This window comes from Puma concolor, chromosome A2 (assembly GCF_028749965.1).
Source record: "Puma concolor isolate L17-30 chromosome A2, mPumCon1.1.hap2, whole genome shotgun sequence".
NCBI lineage: Eukaryota > Metazoa > Chordata > Mammalia > Carnivora > Felidae > Puma > Puma concolor.
The window spans coordinates 145,541,574-145,553,453 of record NC_141668.1 but is presented as its reverse complement, the minus strand read 5'-3'; the positions used below and the strand labels follow the sequence as shown (position 1 = coordinate 145,553,453).

General features: G+C 41.4%; 1 protein-coding gene across 2 annotated transcripts in view; it reads left to right on the top strand.

Annotated features, from left to right (window-relative positions):
• Positions 1-11,880, top strand: part of ABHD6 (abhydrolase domain containing 6, acylglycerol lipase) — a 53,642-nt gene that overhangs the window by 20,754 nt on the left and 21,008 nt on the right. The window lies entirely within an intron of this gene.

Here is an 11,880-nt window from a genome sequence, read left to right as displayed (position 1 = left end):
TGTACCATCTTTATGATTCTTGTCCTATCTGTATAACATCTCTACTTTCCTTTTGTATTTTCTTTAGAGTTAAGTCCCTCTTTTTACCTTAAATCAATTTAAGAGTGATCTCAATATCGCTACTGTAAAGCAGAAATTTCTGTTTGCTGTACTTGCCATAAATAGTAAAATAATATTAAAAAATTAAATAAGCACAATGTCCTTAAACAGTGTTTTAATTCTACCCTGCCAAAAATACGGCCACTCCTTTCTCTTTGTTACAAAGTCTAGAGAGGTGTGAAAGATACGGCAGCCCGAACATAGCCTTCCTCACTGATGGAATCAGAAGATTAACAGTGAAGGGAGATTTGCTTTCTCATGATGTGCTTCAGTGGTTTTTCATGCCATGGTCCATTTACCAAATAAAATCACCCCTCGTGCCCAGTGGTGTGTGTCCCCTGGCGAAGGCAGTACTGAAATAGACCTGGTTCCTCTCTGTGCCACGGGGAAAAGTGAAGCACAAGGAGATTTAACCAGGACCCTGGCGGTTAGAATTGCCTTCCAGGCATGGAGAAAAGAATGCAGGGAGGTTGAGCTTGTGCCCTTTATCTTCTCTCCTTTCCGGCTCCCTTTTGTTTCATTAGCGTGTGGAATTTTCCGCCTGCCAGCCAGGCTCTGATCCTTGAAAAGAAGCTAATTGAACAGAAGGGAGCTTTTCATCCCGTGCTCTCCGTCTCCTTCTTGGAGGAGGGTGCAGTGGTGGTGACCCTTTCAGAGGGTCACCCGGGACGTACCTCTGCAATGACGGAGCTGAGATTCTGGCCACTTAAGTGCCATTGCCCTGCAGCATTGACAGCAGGGTTCCTTTGGGGCTAAGGCTCCCGTGTGACCCCTGACAAGGAGAGGCCAGGGTCGTGTACCCCTTGTGGCCCTGCAGAGGCACCATGGACCTCCACACACAAATGCCATCTTTCTTAAATCAAGGCAGAGAATGCAGTTCAGTGATGTGGCCTGTAACCATGGATATGGCTACATACAGAGGTGTGATTATATAAAGGCTAATTCTACCCACCACGTGCAGAAATCCCACTCCATGCCGCATAGTCCCTCAACCTCCAAACTCCTTCAAGGAGAAGGCTTTTCAGGGTCAAGACGGTCAGAATAATTTTGACATTTGACCTCATAGCAAATAATTCACTTTTTTATTGAGTTATAATTCACATAACATAAAAATCACCATTTTAAAGTGTATATAATTCAGTAGTTTTAATATATTCGCAGCGTTGTGGTGCCTGGATGGCTCAGTCAGAACAGCTTGCGACGCTTGATCTTGGGGTCGCGAGTTTGAGTCCCACGTTGGGTATAGAGATTACTAAAAAAAAAAAAAATAATAAATAAAAACTTAAAAAAATATATATCTATTCACAGGGTTGTGTACCTGTTACCACCAAATAATTCCATAGCATTTTCATCTTCCCAAAAGGAATCCCCATAACTGTTCACAGTCACTCAGAGTTTCCCCATCCCTTCATTCCCTGGCAACTGTAACTGTTTTCTGTCCCTTTGGATTTGCCTGTTTTGGCCATTTCATATACATGCGATCATACAGCTTGTGGCCCTTAATGTCTCATTTCTTTCACTTAGCATGTTTTCAAGTTTCATCCATGTTGTAGCATGTATCAGTACTTCGTTCATTATTATGGCTGGATAATTATCCATTGTATGGTTATACACATATTATCTATTTAAATGGATATTTGTGTAGTTCCCACTTTTTGGCTATTGCGAATAATGCCATATAGCAAATAATTCATTTTTATTAACAAATAATACCAGTAAAGCACTGAGAGGCCCCACAGAGCAGAACATTCAGTCTCTTATAAAATGACAGTGCAGAGGCATGTGATCTTAAAGCCTGCTCATGCCTGTCACTCGGCTTAGAGCTGTAGCCAGAGGACAAACACAGTGCTGCCCTTTATTTTATGTACTCAGGCACACAGGCCAAGAAGAAACCCAGCTGGTTGGAGAGAATGAAAATCCTAGAAAACCTTTTGGTTCATGCCAGGTCACGTTGGAACATGGGGGTTGTGATTATGGTACTAGAACCCATGATGCCATTGCGGAGAGCTGTCGGAAATCCTGTGAGTTGCTCCTCCCGCCCCACCGATATGCACAGCCTGTTTCCTTCAACTCACCTCATTGCAGGTGACATTTACACAGTGGGTGTCATAGGATGAACAGCTTTACCGTGAGTCACTTATGTTCCTTAACCACAGTTATTTCTCCAAATGCCTTTAGCTGCTCAGCTGCCCATAATGACCACGGATGGATTCACTCTGCAGAGCTAGGTCAGCCAGGTTAATTGTCAGGGTCACTACGTGAACAGGAACAGCAGGCAGTAGAGGTAGCTGGGCGTCCCAAACACCCCAAGCTGCCCTGCCAGATGCCCATGAGGGTGTGGTGTGACCATCACAGCAGGCTGTCTCCTGGACTTCTCCCTGGGGTCTTCTGAGCCCCTTAGGGAACAGGAACAGGCATCCCCCGTAGACCATGGCTGGTCTTCAGAACAGCTCTCTCTATGACTCAGTGTCCCTGGAGCATGACGAGCCTGTCTGCATAGTGATGTGGACCATGGTCGCCCCTGTAGGAGGCATCAGATGCTTTGCTTTGAGTCAGCAGAGGACCACAATTAGAGGGGCTGGGGCCACTGTGGGTGACATCAGAGACAGCTCTTATTTTCATCGGGCCAAATATTAAGACTGCTCACAGGATGAAGGAGAGAGAGATCTTTAAAGATTTTTACTTCCCAAAGAAACTCAGTTGTGAAAGGAAGATAAGGAATTATAAATATAAGAGAAAAAAACGGACAAGAATTGAAAAAGAAAACTAACATTTTTTGCAGATGACGTGATTGTGTTCACAGAAAGTACAAAAGAATCTATAGATAAGTTGTTGGAATTAATAAATATTTGGCAAGATTGCTAAATATAAGGTAAGTAAACAAAAATCAGTTATATTCTTATATGACAGCAACAAAAACATAGAAAATGAAAAAAATTGTAATGATAACTAATCACCATTGCATCAACAAATATAGAATACCGAATTTATCTTAAGAATAAATCTAAAGAACAATGTAGAAGGCCTCTGGACAGAAAAATACAAAGTACTAGAGAAATTCTGAAAGACCTAAAGTAATGGAGATGTAGACAGTATTTGTGAGTTGAAAGACTTTCTATCATAGGGATGTCAGATTTCCCTGAAATGATGTATAGATTCAATGTATATTGAATCTATTTAAAATCCCAGCAGGGTTTTTTTTTTTTAATGTAATTTAATAAACTGCTTCTTAAATGTATAAAGAAAAGTAAAGAGCCAGTTGAGCAAGAGTCTTTGTTCTCTTTAAAAAAATTTTTTTAACAGTGTGCCTGGGTGGCTCAGTTAGTTGAGCGTCCGACTTCAGTTCGGGTCATGATCTCACGGTTCATGAGTTTGAGCCCCGCATTGGGCTGCCTGCTGTCAGTACAGAGCCCACTTCGGATCTTCTGTCCCCACCTCTCTCTGCTCCCTCCTCTCTCAAAAATAAATAAACATTTTTTAAAGTTTATTTATTTATTTTGAGAGAGACAGAGAGAGTGGGGAGGGGCAGAGAGAGAGAGAAGGGAGAGAGAGAATCCCGAGCAGGCTTTGCCCTCTCAGCGCAGAGTCCGACACCAGGCTTGATCTCAGGAACCGTGAGATCATGACCTGAGCCACAACCAAGAGTTAGATGCTTAACCAACTGAGCCCAGAGGTGCCCCAAGCAAGACAGTCTTGAAGAACAATGCTAGATGATTTACATGACCAGCTGTCAAACCTAATTATAAAGCAACAGTAAGTCCAGGCTTTGTAAAGAAGGCATAAAGAGGGGCACCTGGGTGGCTCAGTCAGTTAAACGGCCGACTTCAGCTCAGGTCATGATCTTGCAGTCCGTGAGTTCAAGCCCCGCGTCGGGCTCTGTGCTGACAGCTCAGAGCCTGGAGCCTGTTTCAGATTCTGTGTCTCCCCCTCTCTCTGACCCTCCCCCGTTCATGCTCTGTCTGTCTCTGTCTCAAAAATAAATAAATGTTAAAAAAAAAAAAAAGGCATAAAGAAGGAAAGGGGCATAAAGAAGGAAAGGGGCATCTGGGTGGGACAGTTTGTTGAGCACCTTGATTTCATCTCAGGTCATGATCCCAGGGTCATGGAATCGAGCCCTGCATTGGGCTCCATGCTCAGTGTGGAGCCTGCTTGAAATTGTCACCGTCTCTCTCCCTTGGCCCCCCCTCCCCTGCTCAAGATCTCTCTCTCTCTCTCTGTCTCTCTATAAAAAAAAAAAGAAGAAGAAGAGGAAGAAGAAGGACAAAAAAACCCAGTGGGACAGGAGAGCGCAGTGACAGATGCACATAGATACAGTCTCTTGAATTATGATAACGGTAGCACTGCTTTGCAGTGGGGAAAGGGGGCTGTGTCAACTAGATATCCATCCGGAAAAAAAGTTAATCTTGACCTCTTTGGTAGGCAAAATTACAACAGCCCCACAAAGATCTACCTCTCTAATCCCCAGAAACTGTGAATATGATGGCAAATCATTTCCATAGTTCTGTTGTATACAATTGACCTAAAGATAAGGAGATTATCCAAGGAGGCCTGATTGAATCATATCAGCCTTTAAAAGTGAAGGGGTGGGTAGGTGATGGGTATTGAGGAGGGCACCTTTTGGGATGAGCGCTGGGTGTTGTATGGAAACCAATTTGACAATAAATTTCATATATTGAAGAAAAAAAAATAAAAGTGAAGGGGTTCAGGGGTGCCTGGGTGGCCCAGTCATGATCTTGCACTTTGAGCATCCGACTTTGGCTCCAGTCATGATCTCGCACTTCACAAGTTTGAGCCCTCTGTTGGGCTCTGTGCTAGCAATTCAGAGCCTGGACCCTGCTTCAGATTCTGTCTCCTTCTCTCTCTGCCCCTCCCCAATCACGCTCTCTCTCTCTCTCTCTCTCTCTCTCTCTCAAAAATAAACATTAAAAAGTGAAGGGGTTCAAAGCATGAGAAAGATTCAGTGCTATGGCTAGTTTGAAGTCGGAGAGGGCCCCATGAGAAGGAATGCCAGTGGACTCTGAGAGCAGACAGCCCCTGGCTGGCAGCCAGCAAGGCAGCAGGGATCTCAGTCCTAAACCACGAGGAACTGAATTCTGCTAATAACCTAAATAAGCTTAGAAGCTGATTCTTTCCCAGAGCTTCTAGATCAGTGCCAGCTGATGCCTTGATTTCAGCTTTGTGATACCTTCAGGAGAGAACTCTGGTAAGCTCACTCCTGACCCATAGAACTGTGAGCTAATAAATGAGTTTTTTTAAGCTGCTCAACTTGGTAATTTATAATGTAGCAATAAAAAAGAATACGGCTTCATCTACAACCTCGTGCCATGCACAAAAATCAAATCCAGGTGGATTATAGATCTAAATGAAACAAAGCTTTTATAAGAAAGCATAGAAAAACCATGGGGTGCCTGGGTGGCTCAGTTGGTTACACGTTCACCTGTTGACTTTGACTCAGGTCATGATCTCATGGTTCATGGTATCAAGCCCCACGTCAGGCTTTGCACTGACAGTACAGAACCTGTTTGGGATTCTCTCTCCCCCTTTCTCTGTTCCTCCCCACTCGTGTGCTCGATTCTCTCTCCCCCTTTCTCTGTTCCTCCCCACTCGTGTGCTCTCTCTCTCAAAATAAATGAATAAATATTTTTTAAAAAAGAAAACATAGAAAAACCTCACAATAGGGGTATTAAAATGGCCAGTAAACATATGTAATGGTGCTCAACTTCACTGGCCATAAGGGGAATTTAATAAATTAAAACCAAAATGAGATGCCATTTCACAGCCACCAGGACGGCTGAAGTGAAGCAAGCTGACTATAATTCCAAGTATTGGCCAGAATGTTGTATTAGCTTCCCAGAGCTGCTGTGACAAATGACCACAAACCGGGTGACATAAAACAACAGGAATTTGTTCTCTCACAGTTCTAGAGGTTAGAAATACTAAATCAAGGTGTTGGCAACGTTGGTTCTTTCTGGAGGCCCTGAGGGAGAATCTGTTCAGTGGCTCATCCCTAGCTGCTGGTGACTGTAAGAAATCCTGGGCATTCTGTAACTTGTAGATGTGTTCTTCATGTGTAGATGGGTCACTCCTCTGTCTGCCTCTGTATTTCACATGGTGTTCTTCCCTCTGTGTGTTTCTGTGTCCAAATTTCCTTCTTTTTATAAGGGCACCAGTCATCTTGGACTTGGGCCTAACCCTAATCCAGTATGACCTTAACTCAACTTGATTATTTCTGGAAAGACCCTGTTTCCAAATAAGGTCATATCCATAGGTTCCAGATAGACATGAATTTGGGGGGAATACTATTCAACCCAGTGCGGATGTGAAGCAACAAGAATCTGGCATATTGTTGATGAAAGTGTAAATTAGTTCATACTAATTTCATACACTTCACACTTCATACAACAGAAGTGTGTATATGTGTGTGTGTGTGTACATATATATATATGTACACACACACACACACCGAGACAGAGATCAGAAGACATATAAAAGAATATTCCATATCTGTTTCATTTGTAATACCTCCAAACTGGAAACACCAGTCTCCATTAATACTTTAACAGATAGTGGTGCCTGGGTGGCTCAGTCAGTTAAGCGTCCGACTTCGGCTCAGGTCACGATCTCATGGTTTGTGGGTTCGAGCCCTGTGTCAGACTCTGTGCTAACACCTCAGAGCCTCGAGCCTGCTTCAGATTCTGTGTCTTCCTCTCTCTCTGCCCCTTCCCCACTCATGCTCTGTTTCTCTGTCTCTCTCTCAAAAATAAATAAAGGTTTAAAAAAAATACTTTAACAGATAAATAAATAAAAGCATAGCTGTAAAATTATTCATAGAGTATTCAGCGGAATACTATACAGCTATGAAAAGGAAAGACCTAGTGCTGTATTCTATAATACAAACACAATACTGAGTGAAAGAAATCTGATACAAATACTTATTGTATGACAAAGTTCTAAAATAGTAAAACTTTCCTGAAGAGATAAAGTGAGGTAGTGGTTACCTTTGGGGGTGCTGATGGGGAAAGACATGAGGTGGGCATCTGGGTTGCTGGTCATGTATTCTAGATCCTAATCTGGGTGGCAGATACTGGGTTCATTTTTTTTTAAGCTACCAAATGGGGCACGTGGGTAGTTCAAGACAGTTCTGCATATTCATCAGGCTGTACACTTAAAATATGTACACATTTCTATATGATTTATACTTCAATTAAAAGTTTCTCTAAAAATTAGCAATGAAGGATTTAGAGAAATTGACCTCTCAGGTACTGCCAGTGTGAATGTAAAATTGTGCAACCACTTCTGGCAGTTCCTCAAAATGCATTTTTTTAAAAAGCTACCATATGGGATGCCTGGGTGGCTCAGTCAGTTAAGTGTCTGAATCTTGATTTCAACTCAGGTCAAGATCTCACAGTTTGTGGGTTTGAGCCTTGCGTCGGGCTCCACACTGTCAGCTCAGGATCCTCTCTCTCTGCCTTCCCCTACTCCTGTGCTCTCTCTCTCTCTTTCTGTCTCAAAATAAATAATAAAAATGAAAAATAATAATAAAAAACCCTACCGTATGATCCAGCAATTCTACTCTTTGGTGAAGTGAGAACACCCATGAGAACTGAAAACATATGTCCACAGAAAAAGTTGTATGTGAATGTTCATAGTGGTATTATTCCTAATGGCTAAAAAGTAGAAATAATTCACATGTTCGTGAGCTGATGACTGGATAAACAAATGTGCATATCCAGGTGATGGGATATTATTTAGCCTTAAAAAGGAATGGAGTACGAATACATTCCATAACAGAAGAACTTGAAAACATTATGCTAAAGTGAAATAAGCCAAACACAGAAAGTCACAGATTGAATGACCCCATTGATATGAGATGTCCAGAATAAGCAGATCCATAGAGTAAACATAAAGAGACCAGAAGGAAACTAGTAGTTGCTATGAGCTGTAGGGAGAGGGCAATGGAGAGTGAATGTTGATTGGTATGGATTTCTTTCTTTCTTTCTTTCTTTCTTTCTTTCTTTCTTTCTTTCTTTCTTTCTTTTTATAAAGTTTATTTTGAGAGAGAGAGAGAGAGAGAGAGAGAGAGAGAGCGGGAAAGGGGCAGAGAGTGAGAGAGAATTCCAAGCAGGCTCAGCACCATCAGCACAGAACCCCACGTGAGGCTCAAGCTCATGAACCATGAGATCATGACCTGAGCTGAAATCAAGAGTCAGATGCTCAACTGACTGAACCACCGAGGTGCCCCTTTCTTTCTTTTTTTAATTGTGGTAAAATATACATAACATAAAATTTAGCATTCTACCTATTTTAATTTTTTTGAATGTTTATTTCTGAGACAGAGAAAGACAGAGCATGAGTGGGGGAGGGGCAGAGAGAGAGGGAGACACAGAATCCGAAGCAGGCTCCAGGCTCTGAGCTGTCAGCGCAGGGCCCGATGCATGCTCAAACACATGAACCGTGAGATAATGGTCTGCGCCGAAGTTGGACACTTAACTGAGTCACCCAGGCGCCCCATCTTTCTACCCATTTTAAAGTGTACCGTTCAATCTGGTTTCTTTTTGGTGAAAATGTTCCAGAATTAGAGAGTGGTGATGGTTGCACTACTTTGTGAATATGCTTTAAAAAAAAAAAAACAACAAAACAATTGTACCTTTTAAAAGGGTGAGTTTAATGGTATGTCAATTATATCTCAATAAAAAGAAATCTATACATAACATCCTAGTCATTTGGGAAAAGCAAATCAAAACCACAATAAGATACTGCACACCTGTCAGGGTGACTATTATTTCAGAAAAAAAATAAACGGAAAATAACATGTGTTGGTGAGGATATAGAGAAATCCTTGTGCATCGCTGGTACAAATGTAAAATAGTACAGCTGCTGTGACAAATTTAGTGGCTCCTCAAAAAGTTAAACATAGAGTTACCATATGATCCAGCAATTCTACTTCTGGGTATATACTCCAAAGAATTGAAAGCAGGGACTCAAACAGATATTTGTATACTGACGTTCATAGCAGCATTACTCACGATAGCCCAAAAAATGAAACTGCCCAAATATTCATCAACAGATGAGGGATAAACAAAATACGGTGCCTATATAAAAGAGAAAATTACTCAGTTTTAAAAAGGAAGGAAATTTTGACACATGCTATAACATGGATGGACCTTGAAATCACTATGCTCAGCGAAATATGCCAGACACAAAAGAACAAATTTTGTATGATTCTGCTTATGAGGTACCTAAAATAGGCAAATTCATAGAGACAGAAAGCAGAATAGAGGTTATCAGGGGCTGAGGGGAGAAGGGGAATGGGGAGTAATTATTTAATGGTTATAGCATTTCTATTTGGGATGATGAAAAAGTTCTAGAATGGGCAATGGTGTTGGTTGATGTGCAACATTGTGAATGTACTTAATGCCGTTGAATTGTATGGTTAAAATGGTGAATCTTCTGTTATGTATATTTTGCCACAATAAAAAAAAGAGAAATATTTAAGTCCTTTTCTTTAGAGGTTCTTGTAATCTAGTAAGTCTGAGACTTGTAGGATGAAGGGTTTGGACCCTGGAAGTGTGTGTGTGTGTGTGTGTGTGTGTGTGTGTGTGGGTGTGGGTGTGGGTGTGTGCGCACGCGCGCGCGCAACGGAGTATCAATCGCTCAGCCATCAAAAAGAATGAGATTTTGCCATTTGTGACAACGTAGATGGACCTAGAGGGTAGTATGCTAGGTGAAGTAAGTCAGACAGAGAAAGAGAAATACCATGTGATTTCACTTATGTGAGCAATCTAAAAAACAAAACAAACGAACAAATGGAAAACAGAAACAATCATAAATACAGAAAACAAACTGGTATCTGCCCAAGGGGAAGTGGGGGGGGGATGGGTAAAATAGGTGAAGGGGATTAAGATGTGCAACATTCCGGTTACAAAATAAATATAGAGATGAAAAGTACAACACAGGGAATATAGTCAAGAATACTATAAAAGCAGTATAATGTTATGTGGTGTTGTGTGGTGACAGATGGTGGCAGGCATTGAGTAACGGATCGAACTGTCCAAGCACTATATTGTTCACGTGAAACTAATAAAACACTATATTTAAGTTTTTAAAAAGATCACTTAATTAATAAATGAATGAGCTGGGATATGAATGATTGAATGAATGAATGAACGAACGAACGAACCAACTAACTCATCTTATGGTGCCAGGGTTTAGAATTTTGACATACGCTTGCTCTGTCATAAGAGCTTTTAAGCTAGCCAATGTTATTTTTAATGTTTTGAATAGGCAATGCATTCATTGAAAAAAGAAAGTAATGAAAATCTCCCTCCTGGCCCTGTTCTCTTTCCACCTACTTCTCACTATAATCCCACCTCCACTCCAGATACTCATCTTGATAGTGTATTGTGTATGCTCTCTTGCTTTGTGTATGTAGATGCAAGTAAATATGCATGTATATCCTCATCCCCTTCGTCCTTTATTTTATACCAAGGGTTAGTTACCACCATTCAGCTTAGGCTGTTTGCTTTCTGCAAGACTTGGCTACCTCTCTGGTGCAAAGTATACCACGAAGTGAATCTCTGATTGAATTAATTATCTTTCATCTCGGCGAGATTCTTCATGCAGAGAGTTACATTTGTTTGATGGTAATTCCATATTGAAATCAAATTCGGGCCAAACTCCAGCACTGCCAAGTCTTACATAACCAACAGAACCTGAGCTTCCAACCAACTGCCATATGCTGTGAGGAATAAAACCAGAGGACCGATGCAGATGGTTCTTAACAGTCACGTTCTCACTCTCAAAATCTCTAGGGGGAAGAAACCAACTTATATATATATAAAATATATATGTTAATATATATTTTTAAATATACATATTTTAATACATGTGTATGTATGTATGTATGTTTGGGGTAGAGGGATATGACCCTTATTGAGCTTATCCACCAGAGTGGAAATAATGTCTGTATAAAACAAAATGTTTGTTACTATGACTTCTACATCACAATTAAAATCCAGTCAACTCTAGGGATGCCTGGGTGGCTCAGTCAGTTAAGCATCTAACTTCGGCTCAGGTCATGATCTTGGCGGTTCATGAATTTGAGCCCCGCGTCGGGCTCTGTGCTGACAGCGCAGAACCTGGAGCCTACTGTGGATTCTGTGTCTCCCTCTCTCTCTGCCCCTTCTCCGCTTGTGCTCTGTCTCTCTCTCTCAAAAATAAACATTAACAATTTTTTTAAATAAATAAAATCCAGTCAACTCTATCAAAATACTTTAGAATCAATAGCTTCTCTGAAGCCACAGTAACACTTAAATAAGGTTAAGACTCAAAAGCAGAAATTTGGTTGGTTGGAAAGCTAATTAAACTTCCTACTTGCTCAAATAGAATTACAAAAGAACAGAATTGTGTTTTTCACAGAGACAGAGTCCACTGGACTCACCAACACTGGACAGCTGTCAAGAGTGTTTAGTCCTGAGATCATAAGGAATCCAGGCATCCTTGGACAAGTATTCTGTCCTTGGACAGAATTCTTGTCCTTGGACAAGTATTCCCAATCAGAGATTTGTGGATGTGACCCCACCACCAGCAATTGTAGCCTTAAGGAGCGAGTCTAATTCTTCATCTCCACAAATAGCAAGTTGCAAGTGATGAGTGGTAATATGCTTTACCTTCAAGTCTTTTGATCATTTCCTGCCAGTCAGAGCCCCTCTGCGGTGACGTACTTACTCCAGGATGGCTGCATTGTACATGGTGCAGCTGTGCCCACACGTCCATGGCTGT